This window comes from Quercus lobata, chromosome 4, assembly GCF_001633185.2.
Source record: "Quercus lobata isolate SW786 chromosome 4, ValleyOak3.0 Primary Assembly, whole genome shotgun sequence".
In the NCBI taxonomy this organism is placed as follows: domain Eukaryota; kingdom Viridiplantae; phylum Streptophyta; class Magnoliopsida; order Fagales; family Fagaceae; genus Quercus; species Quercus lobata.
In genome coordinates this window covers 22,847,413-22,868,300 of record NC_044907.1, presented here as the reverse complement: position 1 = coordinate 22,868,300, position 20,888 = coordinate 22,847,413, and the positions used below count along the sequence as shown (strand labels likewise).

General features: G+C 38.7%; 1 pseudogene; it reads right to left on the bottom strand.

Moving 5' to 3' along the window:
- Positions 1–8,800: 8,800 nt before the first annotated feature.
- Positions 8,801–11,076, bottom strand: LOC115984855 (annotated as a pseudogene).
- Positions 11,077–20,888: the final 9,812 nt, after the last annotated feature.

Sequence of the window (20,888 nt, the reverse complement as noted above, 5' to 3'; positions counted from 1 at the left end):
CCCAAGAAAACCCACGCGGAGTGCTGAAAGAGATTTCAAATTCCAATAGCGTAGTGGGCCAAACTGAATCTAGTAAGAAGTTTAACTGGTCAGTACAATCCCAGAATCTGCCTCTATGAACGCAGAGCTTCCCAAGAAGCCGAGGGAGAGGTCGAGAGGGACTGGTGCGGAAGAAGCAAGCAGTTGCACCAACTGCGTCCTGTGTTCCTAATCCTCTAACATTGCTGGATAAAAGCCGGTTTGAAAGATTAAGATGTGATGGAATGATACGGTAACCATTTTGTTTTGTTTTGAGGAAATATGTGGGTCGATGTTGGATCATGCATGGGTGTGAGGAAACTATAATAAAGTCAGCATGCATATATGGGAGCATAATTTTGATGGCATGCATGCGCTATGTTCTAATTGAATGAGAATGTGAAGATATGCTGAAAAAGATTGCACTGTGGAGTAAAAGGAATTTTGGATAGTGTTAGGAAGGAAACTGCATGCAAGGAAAGGAAGACCATGCCTCTTCAACACGCATGTATTGAGTGGTGGAGAGTATGAGCAAAAAAGATTTAAATAATAGTTTAGGACAACTACTGCCAAATCTACGAAATTCAAGCACCATTAGCCTGATGAATCACAGATTTTGGAGATAGTATTCTTATGGTGTCTCTGAGTTGCTCGGCTGTGGAAATACATAGAATTTTAATCTCCATGGGTAGTCCATAAGGATTTGGAACGTTGAAATCACATCTGCGTGTCCTTATCCAGAAGGTTAGTAAGCTCAATCTTTAATTCTCGAACTTGAAAATTAATACCAAGGCATTGAGCTTCCTTCTCGGCCTCAGCAAGCTATCTCTTTTTTATCTCCACCTCCCGTCTAATATCCCCAAAATTTTTTCAGCTCCACCTACTCAATTCCTTACTACATTTCTCAATCTTCAACTGGACAACTCGCTTAGAAGGATCAAGACAGTCAGGCGACAACTAAACAGCTTTCACAGTCTTTGTACAGCCCTTGTCGGAGAGCCACATCTCAAATCTAAATGGTTTAGAAATACAAGGATGGTCTAACCCGTTTGGAATTATCCAAAGTGGACAATGATTAGAAGAGTTAGCATTGAGACGATGCTCCCTAGTTCTAGTGAATCTTAGAAACCAATCGTTATTAGCAAAGGCCCAATCCAATCTTTCCCATACGGAATGACCATCTGCAAAGTGCTTTTGCCAAGTAAACTGGGGACCTATAAGACCTAGATCTAGGAATCCACATTCATCAATAACATCTCTAAATAACTACATTTGAGATTGTCCTCTCGTACTACCTCTCAAATTTTTAGAACTTTTGAGTAATTCGTTGAAATCCCTAGCATAGATCCAAGGGAGAGACATTCGGTTGATGAGTTGGTGAAGTAAATTCCACGACTCAAACCTCTTATAGGTCATAGGTTCCCCATAAAAACTGGTCAACCTCCATGCTTCCTCCTTCCCTTTGTTGACAATAGCATCAGTGTGAGTTTTTTGAGAAAGCATCGACATCAACAACAATTGAATTCTTCCTGTATAAAGCTAACCTCCACCTCTGTTATTCATTTCAAAAAAAAAAAAAAAAAAAAGTCTCTCTCTCTCTCTCTCGTATTTTTTTATTTTAATTTTTAATTTTTAATCCTTGCTTCATACACCCAGATTTTGGCTAAGAACAAGACAGGGGGATTTTTTGCTGGGACTAAAACACCAAACTCCTTCTCTGTATGTGGGTTCCCAAACCCATGACAATAATAATGTTAGCTTTTGACAGTTTTTGACCCTTTACGCAATTGATTAAACTTAGGTAATTAGCCAAGTTGTTACTTAGTCCAATTAAACAAGTCTAGGTTATCACAATAATAAAGATCAAATCATGCAAAGCAGCGGAAAATAAATAACACACGATATGATCATTCAAGAAACCAAACCGGTAAAAACCTAGGGAGGATTTGACCTAGCTATCCTCAAGGTGAACTTGAATCCACTATCTTGAAAGAATTGAAGTTCATACAAAAGGACTTACAAGCACTCCCGCTTGACTTCCTAATGCTACCAACCAGTAGAACTTATTGACACGACCACGTGCAAGCTCCGAATCCACGGACTCCTTCTTTCTTGGATTCCCACCAGCTACAAGCACCCCCGCTTGTGTACTCTTTAATCTTTAATGGCAGCAACTGTTTTGATCATCAAGGTGTAGAGAATATCTCCTCCTTGAAAACCTTAAGTTTGTATAAAGGAAAGCTCCTCTAGATCTCACAAGAGATTTACACAAACCACAATATGAGCAACACTAAAACGTGGCTAGGGTTTGCCTTTTATACTTAGGACAGATAAGAAACCCTAAAAATGTTTTAAAACAACTAGGGCTGAGTTGGAAAATTATGCAGAAAAGCAATCTGCCCGAGCTTCGATCGGTCGAGCCTAAGCTTCGATCGATCGAGTCAGGCCGAAAGCCACAGTGCTTTCTGCTTTACACTCGATTCCAACTTTACATTGACATACAACTTTGAGCTAACTTTAAACACTTCTAAACACATTGTTTTGATCATGGTTTGCCAACAATACAAATTAGAGTTCTAAATACATAAAGTCCTACACTTTAGAACCTAACAGCTTTAATGTATTATAGCTGCACAACATTTTTGTATAATGTTATTAAGTTTGGTTTACATTTATAATCCACTGAAAAGAATGGAGCTTCTACAAACATGGAATCTTCCATACTGGGGTTAGTCCAACAATGTTGACATAGTAAATCTTGGGATCCAATTTATAAGTGAAAAAGGAATAGTATTTGTTATGTACCAACTTGTGCCTACGTGCCACATCTATATGGGGAATAATACATTTATTTAATTAAAAAGACACAATTTAAATTCGAAGCCTTATCTCAAACCAAAAAGTAATAAATCTGCATACATATTAATTTGAACCATTTTTTCTCCCAAAAAAAAAAAAAAAAATTGAACCTTTTTAAGGTGCAATCTTTCTTTCTTTTATTATTATTTTCTCTCTCTTTTGATAAGTTTGGATATTCGGTCTTGTGATCTGCATTGCCATAATTCTTTGTAGACTGAAAAATGAAACAATTTCTTGCTGTTACAGCCATTATTTTTGTCTTTGATTCAATTATTTCTTTGCATTGAAATGCCCCTAGTAACTAGAAATAGCATTGACATTGTAAATCTTGGGTTCCAATTTAGAAGTGTAAAAGGAATAACATTTGTCAACTTGAGTATGATAATCTTTGAACCTGTTATGAATTAACTTGTGCCTGATGTACGTATATATATTGGGAATGAATTTTTTTTTTTTTTAAATTAAAAAATAACCATTGTAGATATCGTATTTTGTTTGCCCTCGATTTGCATGTTAGATCCCAAAAACTCTAAAAAATATTAATTTTTCTCTATGAGGATGTGGAAACATCTAGATTAACGTGGTATAACTTGTTCAGGCGTTGAAGCACCCAAAGTGCCATTTTAGGTCAAAATGACCAAAATGCCCTTAGTCAACACTAAATTGATTGAAAGTCAAAATTGGTCAAAATCATCCCAAAATAGCAATTTTCATGCTTCTACATAAAACCCAAGCTCCTCGGAGATTTTTGTTAACTTTGACTCGATGTTGACTCTTGAAGGTACCAAAAACCCTAATTTTGATCTAACCATTGAAATGGGTTGACACCAGCATTATTGCAAAGATTATTGAATTCCTTTCCAACGACTATTCATGGGTCGAAATCGGAATTAAAATGGTTGAAATATCTTGAAAATTGTGCTAGGTGTGTCAGCTTGCTTCCCGAGACCGTAACTTTTGATCTAACCATTGGATTTTTAATTTATTTAGTGTTACGAAAACTAGACATCTAGTTCTTTCTAGGGACACCAAGATCAGCTCAATCGGTTGGTAAAGCTCAAATATGAGATCGAAGTCAGATCTAAAAAGCTGGAGGAAAATGACAAAATTGCTGACGTCAGTAGTTTTCACCCAGCAGCCACTAAAGGGCCGTTGGTCAGACCCGATGCACCTTAAAGGTGCGTCGAGCCTTGGGAAGTTTTCCAAGCCTCTATTTAACCCCCCAAACCCTCAAATTTAAAAAAGAATGGATTTTGGGCATTTTGGCGCACTTTTTTGAGTATATTCTCTCTCCTTTCCTCTCTAAATCCTCTCCTAAACACATTAAAAAACCTTTGATTTCTCTATTTTCTCAACAATCAAGAGGTAGTATTTTTGCACTCTTTTTCCTCTCCTTGGTGTTAGGACCTTGGATTTGAGGTTTTAAGGGTGTAGATGTAGCTTTTTAGCTACTATCTACACCCTTTGCTTTATCTTACTTTGTAATATGCTTTATTGCTTTCCATAGTATATCTCTTGCTTTATCTTACTTCCTAGCATGTCTCCTTGCTTTTTATCATGTTTTATTACTTTGTGATGTTCGCCTAGCCTTCTTGGGCTAGGATATGCCTAAATACTATGTTTGTGCTTAGATCCACATTTTTATGTGCTCCTTGCCATGTTTATGCCTAGATCTACTTGTTTATGTGCTCCTTGCCATGTTTATACTTAGGTTTATATTTTTGTGTGCTCCATGCCATGTTCATGTGTCTAGATCTAAATGTTGATTGCTATGCTATGTGCTTCTAAAGTTTTTTATTTTTTATTTCTTTTTTATCTCTTGTTATGCCTTTTTCTTGTGTTTTGGCCCTTTAGGTAGGGTGTAGATCTAGATCTTTTGGTCTAGGCCTACATCCATACACTTATGCCTATATCAAAGGGTTTGGATGATTTCCTTTATGCATGTGCATGTTTGCTTGCATCTATGCTTTGTATCCATGATTGCCTGTCTAGATCTAGGCTTTGCCATGCTTCTTGCCCTTCGTGGGCTTGTGCTTGTTGGTCTTTGGGGCCACTAGTAGTTCTTCATCCCTCTTTGCTCACTCCCTCTCTTTGTGTTTTCACTCTTTTCACAGTGTTTCCCCCTTTTTCCTAGTTTTTTCAACCGACCCTTCTTGTTTGCCTTCCCTTCCCTTATATAGTCTCTCCTTAGTGGGATACTAATCATTATTGTTTTACTAGTTTTCATGCATCTCCACTTTCGCCAAAATCCCAAGGAATCATTATGCCTTATGAGGATTCTCTTGAAACTTGTTCCAGATGCCAAATAGCATTTGATAGTAAGTTCCCCAAAGGCACTAACAACTCTTAGCAACAAACTTTAGTTTAATCAATTCATCATCAATTTCCCACCACCTCATCAATTGGTAGTAGGCCGAGCGCTTGGGATTTCCTTGAACGATAATTTCTATGTCCCAATACACGTGTTGCTAGGCTTAGCTCAGTCCAACTGAGTTTGAGGTCCACTTCCATCTTATGGGCTGGTTTTGGCTACTCAGACCAATCTTGGGCCTAAGTTAAATTGGTCGGTATTGATTTTCTAGGCCCAAGCCCCCCCACAGATAACATGCTTGTTTCCCCCTTTGTGTGCTTTCTTTGTTTCTTTGTTATCTCTTTTGCCTGTTTACTGGCTTTGTGTTTCCTTTGTTAAAGGAAGGGTGCAAATTCTAAAATGCAAGTTAAGAAGGGCAAGAAAGCAAGCAAGAAGACGCAAGCCCAAAACGGGCAATGTTCAGTAGATTAGGAGGCTTAGTCTCTCCATGTAGTTATCTCTTTCCCTCTCTTAGCCTTTTTCTATAGAACCATGTATCTAGGGTAGGGTTGCTCTCTTCGTATCTTGCTTAGGTCACATTCCTAGGGTATGTCAATGTCTATTTATCTTTCCTATACCTTGTTGGGCCATACCCTTTTGGATGTAGGCATGTATGCTTTATCTTTCTTGTACCTTGCTTGGGCCGCATTCCTTGAGTATGGCATTGTTTGATTTACATTTCTCGTACATTGCTAGGCATACCCATGGAACATTGGCAATGCCTGGTTTGTTTCCCTGCTTTATGTGCTTGCATTGTGCATGATGTATGTGTGTGTGTATATATATATATATATATATGTTTGTTTGATTGTGGGTGGTCATGCACTTTGTATAATGGACTCCCATGGTTAGGAAAGCAGCCCTCTCGTGATCATGGGTGCTTTTGACCTTGTGGTGTTAGTATGCACTTAAGGCTATTGCTATAGGCACATATTCATACTACATCGTGTGCATGATCATCACAGTGTGTTTGTCACGATCCATGTTAGCTAGTGACATCGGTTTCCCCATATATGTGGCATGCATCAACATGCTTGATGCTTTGTTGAGCTTCAGCTTGCCCTTGTATGAACATGTTGACGCACGTCGTATACATAGGCACGAAATTCTACCGGATTTTTGCCATGAAAATGGAGCATCTTTGTTGCTGCATTCTTACAGCGAAAGCTTAGTGAGGATAGCGTTTTGTGTGCTATAACGCACTAGAGGCGAAATGCTACTAGATTTTCTCAACAAAAATAAGGAGAGATGTTGCTGGATTTTCGTTGTGGAAATTTGGCAATAATTCCAAATGTACTAGTAAAACATTGACAGAGATTACACCCTTCCACAATCAAACCTCAAAGCCCAATTCTTTAAAGCCTTGAGAGTTAATGCTAATAGCTTGTTTAATTGCCAATGTCTAAAAATTAAGATTTTACAAAAACAAAGGATTGTCTCCGGACAGGCGTTACGGGGTGCCTAACACCTTCCCTGCACATAATTGTATTTTCGAACTTGAGAATCAAGATTTTTTACTTGTCCGTATTAGATTAGGAAAAACAACTTTTTTCTTAGCTTAGGATTGGTAATAAAATCAAACAGAGTCAAGTGACCAATCATATCTTAGAAAAAACCTAATGATTGGTGGTGACTTCACTTACCTTTGGTAATTATAGGTTAAAATTGACTCAATTCAAGTCACAAACTAGAGGTACCCTTTTCACCCTCATTTCACAGCACCTGAGCTTAAAGCACATATAAGGATTGAGTGTCACTGCGATAGGTGGTCGACCACTACAGGGCATTGACACCACGGATTTTGGGGAAAACCCTGAAAGACTCGTCGTGAGTGCTTGCATCCACATGAACGTGGGTAGTTAGCATTAAAAGAGCTTCCCATAAATAACATGGGTAACAGCTCATCTGAGAGACAAGCAAAAATGTAACAGATGGACAAATGGGCAGAATGACATTAAATCCTACAATGCCCCAACATTTATTCCCAATAGATACAAGACCATTAAGGTCAACATTTTTCCCCATAATGAAGGGCAAAGGCCTATAAAAAGGCACTAACAACCAAAACAAAGGTACGCAATTGTTGTACAACATATGCGTTACAATTCTCTAGCCAAATAGCAATGCCTTTGTATAGTTAAGGTTTGATCTTATTGACTAGCTCGTTGAAGGATCTTTGGCAAACACCACATTGTTATGCTTTGAGAACCTTATCCTTTTTTGCAGGATCTCATGGATGCTGTGTTACGTCATCCATCCATATAGATGAGGAGCTCAACCAAGGATTTATTGCATCATCAGTAACAATGAATTTTGAAACTAGAAAACTAAAAGTGAAGGTTCAAATAAATGTCCGGTAACCTTTTATATAATATATATATATATATATATATATATATTGTATTTTTCTATTTCAAATCTCGCACAACTTATTGCTCAAAAAAAAAAAAAATCTTGCACAACTTATTAGAAAGAGAGTGATATCATCTATATTCTCCATTGACTCATAGATATTCTTGAAAATTCTCAATTTCCTTAGTCATTCAGAATCCTTCTAGTGATGATCTTGAAGATGAACTTTCATAAATAAGGGATGCTAGTGAAGAAGGTGGAGTGGAATTGCTCATCTAGAACTTTATTCATCTGCTCATCTTCATTAAATAAATGGAAAAAAAGTGATATTTTTCTTCTTTTTGGGTGCTCCAATTCATATGCATTCTTCATCAAATTCCACATCCCAATTGATTAATGGTACTTGAATTTCACAACTTATATAACCCTTAGAGCTTGGATCATACCTATAAACACATACTTCTCACTATGGTTATCTAGCTTGGACCTTTCTTGATCCGGTACATGCATATATGCAATGCTCAAAAACAAACATAAATGAGAAATTGTAGGATTCTTTCAGCTCCAAGGTTGTGGGTTCTTCCTCATACAATCCTTAATGTGAGACAAAAATTAGTCAAATAGACTACATGAGCAAGTTCATCCCAAACTTCTTTGGACATTCTCATGCTCTTTAACATTCTTTTGGTCATGTTACCACTTACCACTATCTACCATACATGCTGGGATTTGAGAAACACCTTCATTAAGACATTACAATTATAAAAAAAAAAAAAAAAAAAAAAAAATGGTAACCCAAGAAAATTAAAATGTTGCCATCTATTTGGAAAAATGTCATTCTCACCACGAATCTACTAGCATTGATACCATGTTTTTGAAGTTGGTGGGTCTTTACATAATCACATTCCCAAACACTAATACAGCACATATAATGGAAGAGACACACACTCTCAAAGCACACCAAGGAAGGTAGAATGATTGGGGAAGAGGATGAGAACTCTTTGTTTGAAAACGGAGGAAAGCATGCGTATATATACTATACTATACAATCTTAACTTCCACTATATTAAATTACATAATTTTAAATTTTAACTACTCCATAGAATAAATTTTTATATATTAATGAATCAGAGAGTTTTATATGACATATGGCTTGTAGGTACATTTGGTGTGACATGGAAAGGAGAAGAAAATAATTCACCTCTTATTATATTTCCCTCTTTCTTCTTTATTTTGAAACGATAATCTAAATGATCATGGACAATTGGGGTTTCTACCTAGACCACCAAAATAAAAGAGGCCTCCATAATCTATGATATTATAGCATTCGCGTTTCATCATGAATGTTGTAGTGTTTCAGGGACCCCCGATAATTTGTAAACCATCAATGACTTTGAGATTTTTGAAGAAACTAGCCTTGCCGGGCCTTTCTTCTGCGAAATGGCCACTGCCCATTTGTGTTGTGGTGTGCTGCCCTCCTGAATTATAATTTAGGACCTCTCCTCCCCAATCAACTCTTGCAGCACTATTAGATAGGATCGAGAATATGGAAGATGGCCAATATCCAAAGACTCTGTTGTTAATATTCATCCACCAGTCTCCCCTTCCATTAACATCCTACCTTATTGCACATGTCATGCAAATCAGTTTGTAATATTCTGAATGATAAGTAAAGGTATAAAGACTAATGGAAAAGAAAAAAAATGAATCTTTTTTTGTAGAACAACAGCTTAAATTCACCGTCTTAAAATATAAATTAGGTACAAAGAAATTTCACATAGAAAAAAAAAACCTTTAAATTTAAAAAGTTGTATATAAAAATACATAAACTGGGAAAAAATAATTTAAAACATACACTGTTTTAACTAAAATTAGAAGAATTTCAAACATATCAATAACATTTGTTATTGTGAATTTTTCTTGAGGAAAAAAAAAGTACATATGATATGATCATATATGTCTATCCAAAAATTAGAATTATTTAATAAAGTAATTAAATTGAAATGTTGTACTATACCTTCGAAACATAGAACTTGAGTGCATATTGGTTCCCATTATACTTGGAATAAGGGGTGACAGTTGCACCCATCGCAATCTGTTTGTCAACTTGAACAAAGCCAGGGCACAATAGATTGTAGCAACCTGTGCTTTGATATGCATCATCCTGTAGTCATGATTTAAAAAAAGACACTTTCAAAAAAGAAATAGTATATGTAAACATGGCTACTGCTGGTAGGGAAGTCAAATATTAAAACACGTACTGTCCAATATAGGAAGAGTCTAGTGTTTTTATCTCCATAAAGTTTTTCGTTAACCTGGTTTTCCACAAAATAATTTTGTAAAAAAAATGAAAAATTATTAGTAATTAATTATTTAGCATGTGCCTAAAAGAAAAGATGATGAAGAAATTATATATACCGTCGCGCCGGCTTCAATGGTATCAAGATCTGTATCATACGCACCATTTAGTAACCAGAATTGAGATAAGCTAAACTCATTTGCTTCCTGAATATAGGGGTTCCACAGGTTCATGTTTGCCGTCAATCCATAAAACTTAACTCCATTCTCACTAAGAATTGCATGCTAGAAACTCAACCAGAAAAATAAAGGTTGTGAATGTCGATTTGCATTCTTCATTATAGTAGACACCATTGAGCTCAAACCTATTAATAATATTGGTTAAAAATTAAGTTGTACCTCATGGGGAGGTCGAGATGCCTGAGCATTAGGGATGGCTTGGTATTTTTTCCTTCCAAAATTTGCTACAGAGCCTGCCCTTAATAAATCTTATTCTTTAGTTCTTCTTATGGGAATAGTTCCTTCTGGGCACCTTCCATTCAAGTGCCATGGCTGAGTAAATTCGGGCTCGGAGTTTGAAGAGACGTCATTGATTTCATCAAATGAAAACCCTTCTGGGTAAGAACTTGGTCTCATCTATTGCATTTGGCATAGATACCAATGCAAACCCGGTCCATACCATACGTACAATAAGTATCAAATTATTCGTGATACCAAATGAAATTTAGTTAATTAAACTAGTTACCTGAATTGTGTGATTTTTTAACAAAGGATGATCAAAAGCTGGCTGCTTGTTGATATCTACGCAGTCGATTATATCTTCATCCGGGCTCTGTATCAGATACATTTTCTCATCACACACACATTGATATTAGTCTGAATTCTTCTTAATGTTGTAATAAAATTACATTGCTATTGTACATGGGAGTCATGTAGACACCATAACCCACAAAAGTGAATGACTCTTCTAAGACTAAGGAGCAGAAAATACTATATAGAACACAAACATGTTAAATGAAGTTATTAATAACCTTGATGGATTTAAGAGCGGGCTTGTTAAGGCGCTTTAATTGCTGCTGAACCTCCAGTTTTTGTTTTTTACCAAATATGGTGTTAGCATTTCTATTTCCAGCTGATGACATTGGTATGAGAAAGAACAAGTAAAAGGTCATCTTTACTGCCCTCGACCGCCTCCTCCCATTTCCACAAGGCGGAGCCATGAGTGACTAGCTAACATTTGAATGAAGTGGCGGGTTTGCAATATTTAAACGTGAGATGTAATAGCTATCTTTGGTTGTCCCCTTTGTAATACTTAAACGTGCATTTGTTCATCCTCTTTGACCGGTTCCATATCCTATTTATCAATATATATACACATACAAACTGTTATAATAAAGATCACCCTATTTTAAGTACAAACTTCCTACTAATTTCCTATTGACAACTACGATTCTTTTGTTTCTTTGTCTTTCTATAGGATTGGTCAAAATTTAAGGGAAATAATTCATCCCCTTTGAACAGTTCCACAAGCTACAAATTAAGCGGCATCCAAACTTGAGTGGTCAAAATAAGCAGTATTCAAACGTACACAAGGTTTAAATTTTGTAAAATAATTTTATTTTACAATATACCATTCATTCACATACATCAGAATGTACAAATTTAAGCATAATAGAATTTCTATTTGACTTAGAAAAGATTTCTTTGTCATCTTTGTTTGAATACAAATCTCACATTTCTTTTCATTATCATGCTTATATGAAATTATACCATGCCTTGACATAAATTTCAATTATTTGAAATTTAAATGTCCTAATCTAGCAAGCCACAAATATGAAGAATCAACAATATAAGCACAACTAGAAACTTCTTTATTAATAATACTTAGTTTATATATGCCATCAGTAGCATATCCCTTTTCTACAAATATCCCATTCTTGGACAAGTTTAACTTGTTCGATTCAAGTACAGCTTTTACACTACTCTTACATAACAAATTGGTAGATACAAGATTCTTCTTAATATCAGGGACATAAAAAACAATGGTTAAGATCAACATCTTGTCGGATCTCATTTTCACTTCAATGGTACCCTTTCCAAGAACCTTTGCTTTATTGTGGTTCCTCTTCAATTTGGAGATGATGTCCGAATTGTTCTAGAGTGAGATCTTCTCACATATGCAAAAACTTCTTCCTAAAATTATTCCAACTTGGTGGGAGTTTTGCAATGATGGCTTCCACTTGGAATGATTCAAGAATATTGATTCACAAATCAAGGAGTCTATTGACCAATATCTGTAACTCATGCACTTGATCCAAAACTGAGATATTATCAACCAGTTTATAATCAAAGTACTTTTGAAGAATAAACTTGTTCGTACTTACTTTCTCAATTTTGTACTTTGCCTCCAAAGCATTCCAAATCTTTTTCGGTGAATTCATTGATGTGTAGAGATCATAGAGAGGATCCGAAAGAGTATTGAGAATGTGCCCTCTACAAATTAGTTCATCTTCCTCCTGTCTCTTTCTTTGTGCCTTTATCTCATCAATGTCTTCATCACTTGCAGTAGAGAAAGGCATCAAATTCGGGTCCATGACATAGAAAAGTTTCAGTGCAGTAAGTAAGAATTTCATCTTATCTTTCCATCGAGAGAAATTGGTTTCATCAAAGTGATCCAATTTCACCAACTCATGATTCAACATCTTCAGTTCTGAAACATCACTTGTTCCTTCCATCATAGTAAATATTGTCTAAGATTGTTGGGGATAATACACAAAGTAATAAAAGAAGATTAAGTATAATACAAAGAAAACCATAAATAGATAACTAGGAGGCACAAAATTGTTATCCTTAGACAATATTTTCTCATACGGTTGTTGCTAAAGTGTTATCGCAAACTTTTCCCTAGGATACAACCAAGTTGTTGGGTTCTACAGATAACAATTCTAGAGAATGACTACAAGATTTCTTGTGTTTCTCTCTAACTTACTATTTTCAAGTGAACATAAGCCTCTATTTATATCCATAGGGTTATATTTCATCAAAAGACATGTATGAAGAGTTAAATGTTTCATAAAACTGTTCACAAAACTCGAAACCATTTCAAACATTCAGAACAACTACTAGAAAATTTGGTAAAAAATTTAGTTTTTCGAGTTTTGATCGGTCAAGAGGAATCGAGCATTGATCGAATGTTCTTTTTGACCGATCGAACAACGATCGAATCATCCAATGACTTCGGGATTATTTTCTCCATCATTTCGACTGATCAAGCAAAACATTTGATCAGTTGAATATATTGAATTTCTAATTTCACTTTGAAAATTTCAAAATTTGAATTTTTACTTTATGAAACAATATTCTCTAAATTCAAATATTATTATTACAACCTATTCAAGTACATACCTATATATACAATAGGATACCACTTAACCCAAAAGCTTAACTTTATGGGTTTTGGCCAAATTATGTTATATTAACCACTTACTCTTATCGTGATTATCCAATGTGAGAATTTACCACTTAAAAAACTACACTACCACACTACTTACATGTGAATATTCTAATAAATCTCCTCCATTTTTCTTCCTTCATTTTCCAAAAAAAAAAAGAACTCCTTCACATCACGTCTTCTACCAAGCCACTTGTAGTTACACCTCAGGTAATCCCCGCCTTGAGCTAAAGCCTTTTTCTTAACAATCTATATGACATGCATTACCATTAAGTCTAATGTGCTCGCCAATAGAATGTCTTTACTCAACCATGTGTGAAGCTAAAATGAAAGTCTTCCTTATTAGCTTCCATCTTTGAACAATTTGACCATTGAATCAGAATTGCCCTTGTGTGTGAATGTAAGAACTTATGTTTTCCATTTGCAAGGTATGCATGCTCTATTTGAAGAAATTAAGGAGATAAACCAACAACTGATAGACGCTATGATAGTTCTTAGTGATGAAGATACCATTCCAACTGCACTTGCAACTACAATTGCTGGTGGTGAAGGTACCATTGTCGAGTGCCCTTGACTTTGTGTTTTCTAGCTATGCAGTCACCTATTAAGCCCTTAAGATTGCTTGTTCCTAATTGTCCATATACTTCTCCTATATTCCTAGACAAATTGCAAGTGGAAGCTAGGTAAGAGAACAAGCCTCTTTATTTTCATTTTGAATATGCATATTTTGGAAAAGTGATATGCATTGTGCCACCTAGTTTTTACTATGCATAATCCACAATAGTTTACATCACAACTTTAAAGCAATCTTTTTTTCATTCCATGTGACTACTGGCCTGGCCTGGCCTGGATCTGAGTTCCCAATTTTAGTTATTCCAAATATTTTGCAAGATACAGTCTCTCTCTCTCTCTCTCTTAAAAGCTCAACTTTCTTATTTTAGTCTCACCAATTTTTAGGTGGAATTGAGACCTATTTTTCACCATTTATCAAGTTTAATGCTCAACTAAATGCAAAGAATTTAAGAATATAACAATCCAAAAAAGAAAGAAAAAAACCCAAAAATAACATAAAGAAGGAACCAGAGTAAATGCACCATATTTCTCCCATACTAATTCACTTGTAATATTTATGATTATATTCCTATGTCCATGAGAAATTAAATTGTATCCATCTCTAAACATGCAAGCATCTGTTTAATGCTTAGTACCCACTATAAAGAATGGAAAAAATGCTTTGGGATGGATAAATATGAGTCATCATTTTAGATAGAGCTCAGAGGCATAATCTTGCCTTAGGATAAAAAACAAATGTAGGATTCTAGCAATGCACAAGATAGTGATATTTTGAGGATACAGAGTCATTGATAGTGTTGGGGAATGAATGCAATAGGTTAAAGAGTCAGACAGATAGCAATATGTGCCAATACCAAGGTACTAGATGGTTTGGCATGATAAGATAAAACTAAATGTTATTTAACAATGAAATTAAGTGTGTGTTTGGCATTGATGAAAGTTACCAGTTTATTTTACTATTCAGTTTATTTTTTCAACTATTTATGAGCTCTACTGTACTATTTGATACTATTCATATGTCCTATTGATTATTTCAGCTAACTTTTACCTTTATCTATAGTAGTTTTAGCAAAAAGTTTTCAGTTTCTGCAAAAGAAGCACAATTTGTTCTTTTGAATTTCCTTTTCAGGAATTTGCTTCGGCCTATCAAATATCAAGCAAGAGAAGCACAACCTGAGTTGTCTACTCCAATAATGTCCACTAATTTCCTTCATGGAAGCTACCAAGAGTCCTAGATTCCCTATCTCAAACAGGGGCAATAGCCAATTCTATTGAGGCATTAAATGAGCAATTGGTGAGATTAATGTTCCACAAGACGTCCATAGGGACTGGAAGATGGCCAAGCCTTTAGGTGCTCTCAATATGATACAAGGGCAGATTTTTAGTGGTCTCATTCCCATAAGACCACTAAAAATCCATCTTATGTAGTCCTCACATTATCCATGAGGGCCAACTACTGCAAGTCTAGAAGTGAAATTTAGCCAGAAGTTGGAGTTGATTCGTACAGCTTGCAAACTCTTTTGTCAATGCATCCAAAAGGGTAAAAGGAACTCAGCATCTCTTAAGCAAGATCAACTAGCTCAAACTTGTTTTTCTTTAGCTTGCCTCAATAGGTGTTTCCTTTGGGTCTTCCTTAAAAAAAGCTTTATTTCACCTTCGGGTAGTCTAGGTGGTTCCTTCGAGTCTTCCTAAATGAAATCCTCTATTACCCCAAGTATCCTGGGATGTCTTTGGGTTTCTTGATATGTGAATCCTCACACCCTTCAGTTAAAAATCTCACCAAGTTGTGAAAGTGATTGAAAGACAATGGAAAATGCCACACTAGGGAAGCTTTTTTTGCACTGTCTCTCCCTTTCGAATGGACTTCTGAACAGTCATCTTAACATCATCTTGAGCTTTAGCAAGAGGCATAGTCATAATTTCTTGGCAAGATCATTAGACGATCTTGCAAACTGCTTGAAGCATTCCCTTAAAATTTGACTTCCACATTTATTAAGATTAATAAATGGAACACATTGGAATCAAACTCTCAATTCCCTAGTGGAGTCGCTGATAAGGATAAAAGAGTGGTCAAATAAGAGATATGGGTGACGGTACCTATTGGACTATCAGCCTTTGTTTAACGACTGACGGTGCTATGAAATGAAGAGTTCCACAGGCAGACGGGATAATAAAGCTGAAGGTCATCCTGATGCTGATGGTATGAAGACCGAAGGCACAACATAGACTGACGGCACTAGTCAGAGAATGCTTGCTAACCACGTTTGCGTGTATAAGTAAATGACTTGCTCTCCACATTTCGTGAAACCTAAGAAGGACACCCATAAGAAAGGATCCTGCGAAATACGCCCAAAGAGACTCCTATAAGGAAAATACTTCTATTCCAAGGAAAAGGGGTCAAGCCCTATTACTATAAAAACCAAGCACCCTCACGAACCAAGGTACACATAATTTACCCTCTCTAGCACTCTAGAGCAGTGAGAATAAGTTCTGACTTGACCTTCGGAGGGTATTTAGCCGATACCACACCGGTGCTCTCTGTTAGGTCCTTTCTCTTTGCTGTGCAGGTGCTATTTGGAGCGCGCGAGGACCGTGTGACTTGCTGGTGGTATTTTTGGCATCATTAGTTGGCGCCGTCTGAGGGAAACGTGTAGTGTAAAGTCATATTACCGCTTCCTGGACAAAAGTTGTATGGTGCTCACCCGCTCAATGGCAACCACTGACGACATTCAAGAAGAGGAACCACCCACGACCGCCCTCAAGAAGCAAGTTAAGACTCTCACCGCGGCCGTGGAATGCCTCACCAGACAGAATCGCGACTTGGAAGAGCAGCTGCGCCAGAAGAACGCAGCACCAGACAACTAAGGAGCTGATCAAGAAGAAACCAGTGCTGCTAAAAGACACCAAGAGGGACCCCAGGCCAGTAACGCCCCGAGCAGACCGGAGTGGCAGAACGTGAGCCTCCCTTCCCTCGCAGACACAGCTCCGCCACCTATTATCACAGAGATGCAGGCGATGAAGGAACAAATGGTGGTGATGATGAACGCTCTCAAGGGGCGAGTGTCTAGTGATATTGACGACCTTGTCAACTGAACAGACTCGCCGTTCACTGCCACCATCAACTCCTTCCCCCTACCAAGTAAGTTTCGCATGCCACACATAGACAGTTATGACGGGGTCAGAGACCCTCTGGACCACCTAGAGACATTCAAGACCTTGATGCACCTTCAAGGAGTGGCAGACGCGATCATGTGTAGGGTTTTCCCTACAACACTGAAGGATACGGCGAACAATTTGGTTCAGCCGACTGACACTGAACTCCATCAGCACCTTCAAAGAACTAAGCGCTCAGTTTATTGCACACTTCATCGGAGGCCATCGGTACAAGAAGTCTACGGCTTGTTTGATGAGTATCAAGCAGTGAGAGGATGAAACTTTAAGAGCCTACATATCCCGTTTCAATAAAGAGGCACTCTCAATCGACGGAACTGACGATAAGATACTTGTCGCAGCATTCACGAATAGGCTGAAGAAGGGTAAGTTTTTGTTCTCCCTGTATAAGAACGACCCAAAGGCCATGTCAGAAGTACTTTACTGGGCCACAAAGTATATGAACGCCGAAGACACATTGTTGGCGCGAGATGAGAGGCCAAAGAAAAGAGAGAGGTAGGAAGACACTCGGCAGGACCAAGGCCGAAAGAAAGCAAGGACTGGAGACCGAAGAGATGAGAGGGGCCCTAAGCCCTTGGGAGGAAGATTCACGAGCTTCACTCCATTGACAGCCCCGATAGATCAAGTCCTTATGCAAATCAAGGACGAGGAGGCTTTGACGTTCCCGAGAAAGCTGAAGAGCGATCCTAACAAACGTTTTAGGGATAAGTATTACCGCTTCCACCGCGACCATGGTCACGATACGGCTGATTGCTATGACCTAAAGCAGCAGATCGAGACCCTTATCAGACAAGGAAAACCGCAGAAGTTCGTTAGTAAGGAGAAAACGGATCTACCCCTACAAGACCAACACCCCTGACGGGATAATGAGTGACCAAGGCCCCCGATAGGGGACATAAGGATGATCGTAGGAGGAACGACTATTGCTGGGTCATCCAAAAAGGCCCGCAAAACCTACCTTTGGATGGTACAAAATGTTCAGATGATGGGAGTTGTGTCGAAGATAGCACGAAGAGAGGCCCCAGAATCGGGTTCTCAGAAGAGGATGCACGACGCCTTCACCATCCACATGATGATGCGCTCGTCGTCAACCTAAAGGTAGAAGACTACAACATGCACTGGGTGTTGGTCGACAACGGCAGTTCGGTAGATATTTTATACTACCCTGCGTTCCAGCAGATGAGAATCGACAGGGAGCAATTGATTTCGACAAATGCCCCGCTTGTGGGCTTCGGAGGGAGCCGAGTATTCCCCTTGGGCACGGTCACATTGTCCGTAATGGTAGGAGATTACTCTCAGCAGATAACTAAGGACGTAACATTCTTAGTGGTCAATTGCTCGTCTGCCTACAACGCCATCCTTGGATGACCCACGCTCAATTCATGGAAGGCAGCAACTTCGACTTACCACCTAATGATTAAGTTCCCCACTGACTACGGAGTAGGGGAACTGTGTGGAAGTCAGATGGCCACGCGTGAATGCTACGTAGCCATGATGGTGATGGAAGATCAGGTTCAAGCTTTGAGTATAGAAGAGCACCAGATGGTGACGGAGCCAGTAGAGAAGCTAGAAGAGATACCCCTTGATAGTTCCGATCATGGCAGAACGACCAAAATTGGAACACTCGTTAAACCCGCAATCCGTTAAGAGCTCATAACCTTCCTCAAAGGCCCCCAAACGCGATCAGGCCATAGTAGAAGAAGTCCGAAAGCTACAGGAAGCAAGTTTCATTAGGGAAGTATACTATCCTGATTGGCTGGCAAACGTAGTAATGGTCAAAAAAGCTAGCAGGAAATGGCGGATGTGTGTGGACTTCACCGACCTTAACAAAGCCTGCCCCAAAGATAGCTATCTCCTCCCAAGGGTCGATGTCCTAGTAGACTCAACGGCCCTACACCAGTTGCTGAGCTTTATGGACGCTTTCTCGGGGGTACAACTAGATCCAAATGCACAAAGTTGATCAGGAAAAAACTTCGTTCATAACCAGCCAAGGCCTCTTCTGTTACAAAGTGATGCCCTTCGGCCTGAAGAATGCAGGCGCAACGTACCAAAGACTTATGAACAAAATGTTTGGGTAACAGATTGGGAGGAATATCCAGGTCTACGTTGACGACATGCTAGTAAAGAGCCGAAGGGAGGAAGACCATCTGGAAGATCTCAAAGAAACGTTCAACACTCTTCGCTCCTACAACATGAAGCTTAATCTAGGAAAATGTGCCTTTAGAGTGACGATGGGAAAATTCCTAGGATTTATGGTGTCCCAAAGGGGAATCGAGGCAAGCCCGGACAAAATCCGGGCCATTATGGAGATGGCGCCACCAAGAAATGTGAAGGAGGTGCAAAGCCTCAACGGAAAAATAGCGGCACTGAATAGATTCGTGTCAAGGGCAACGGACAGATGTTTACCCTTCTTCCGCACACTGAAGAGATCATTTGAGTGGACTACCGAATGCCAACAAACATTCGAGGAATTAAAGGCTTATCTCTCCTCCCTACCACTGCTGAGCCCGTCGTAGCCAGGAGAAGAGCTTTTTCTCTATCTAGCCGCCTCCCCCGCAGCCATTAATGCTGCCTTAGTCAGAGAAGAAGAAAAAGTACAAAAGCCCGTGTACTATGCGAGCCGAGCACTTCATGGTGCTGAAGAAAGATACCTGCCTATGGAAAAACTTGACTTTGCATTAGTTACAGCGGCCCGTAAGCTCAAACCGTACTTTCAAGCCCATACGGTAAATGTCCTGACTAATAAACCCTTGCTGCAGGCAATGAGCAATCCTGAGGCTGCGGGTCAATTGGCGTTATGGGCTATAGAGTTAAGCAAATTTGATATCTAATATCGCCCACACATCGCAATCAAGGGACAGATCGTCGTAGATTTCATAGCAGAATTCACTCATGACGAAGACAAGGGGGCAGAAGAGTCCCCTCACTGGAGCATATATACGGACGGGTCCTCCAACCGACAAGCTGGAGGGGCCCGCATCGTGCTACTATCGCCCGAAGAAGATACAATTGAATGTATGGTCTATCTTGACTTCCCTGCTACCAACAATGAATCAGAGTATGAAGCACTGGTAGCAAGACTCGACCTCGCCAAAGCAGCAGGAGCTGCGAGGGTTGTTATCTACTGCGACTCTCAGGTCATCACTAACCAAATAAATGGATACTACGAATGCAAGGGCGAAAGGATGAAAAAGTACCTTGATCAAGTAAGGGCGAGAGTGGATGACCTAGAAGCCAAAATCGTGCAAATTCCCAGAGGAGAAAACGAGCAAGCCGACCGCCTCGCAAAGGCCGTTTCAGCAAAACAAATGGCCATCCCTGGTAATGTACTCTCTTTCGTTCAGCTTTCTCCACTAATAGATCCCAACAACGTGCAGGAAATATGCTCCGACAATAGCTGGACCGCGCCGTTAGTTTCATACTTGAAAGACGGGGTGTTACTAGACGAAAAGGAGGATGCAAGGTTCATCCTAATAAAAGACGTTTTGTACAAAAGAGGCTTCTCCCGACCATATCTGAGATGCTTGGGTACGGAAGAGGCAGACTACGTCATGAGAGAGGTACACAAAGGAATATGCGGAAACCATTCAGAGTCTAGATCATTGGTACACAAGCTTGTAAGAGCAGGGTACTATTGGCCCACCATGCAGAAGGACGCCGAAGCCTATGTCAGGGCCTGTGACAAATGCCAAAGGTTCAGCAATATTATTTGAGAACCAACCGAAGAGCTGACCCTGATGATGGCCCCATGGCCGTTTGCACAATGGGGGTTAGATATTATGGGACCATTCCCTACAACAATACGACAGCTAAAGT